Below are 976 nucleotides of genomic sequence, written 5' to 3' on the forward strand. Positions count from 1 at the left end.
GGTTTCTAGAAGATCCAAAGAGTGTCGGATAGCACTAAGTAAGTGCTATGGACAGACCGTAGTTAAACTCTTGGTTCGATAATGATACGAGTGAAGAGTCTAATGTAGGTCTTGTATTAGCATGCATATATATATTAGACAGAATGAGATAACAAATCCAAGTTTGTGAGAAGTTTTCAGGACATTTATAATGAAATAGTCTTACAGCTGTTTCTGGGATATTATGGATATCCCTTCATCAAAAACAGTGAGAAAATTTTGAGTTCGAAGTATCGAATTATATATGAATGCGTGTGTATATGTGTATATATGTATACGTAAGTACCTGTATACGCGCATGTGTGTGACTGTAAATGTGTGTGCACCTACGCGCACGTATGCGCGTGTGCATGTATATATACATGTATGTATGCGTGTGCATGTATATATAAAGTACCAATTGAGCACTAGGGTCAATGTAATTTACTCCCCGCCCCTTGAAATTGCTAGCTTTATGCCAAAATTTGAAACCTAATTATAACATAAAAGAAAAGAAAATGCATGGATGGCGGTTTCTGGTTCTGGTTCTGAATAATGTAAGGTGTACATTTTTTTCAACGTGCCAGGGACTATGAGTAGGGGAGGTAATCATAAAATTTAAGAAGGTTAAAAGGCTACCTTATTTGCTTAATTCCTACGTCCTGTCCTAGAAATACGGCCTCTATTTCATTAAATTTAACATATGAAAAGAAAACTTCATGTAGATGTTGGAATTTTGAATATTGTAACATTGTTGAAAATGTCTAGTTTAGAAAGCTAATTTTCTAACGGAACAGAGGGTATAGGTGGAAAATATCTATTTTAGCCTATGAGAAGATAAGAAACTTGTAAAATGTGCAGAATCTCTTAAATAATACCTTTCAACTGTTTTTATTTGTGTGTATTTGCAATTGTGTGTGTGTGAGTGTGTGTGTGTGTGTGTGTGTGTGTGTGTGTG

This window comes from Octopus bimaculoides, chromosome 13 (assembly GCF_001194135.2).
Source record: "Octopus bimaculoides isolate UCB-OBI-ISO-001 chromosome 13, ASM119413v2, whole genome shotgun sequence".
NCBI lineage: Eukaryota > Metazoa > Mollusca > Cephalopoda > Octopoda > Octopodidae > Octopus > Octopus bimaculoides.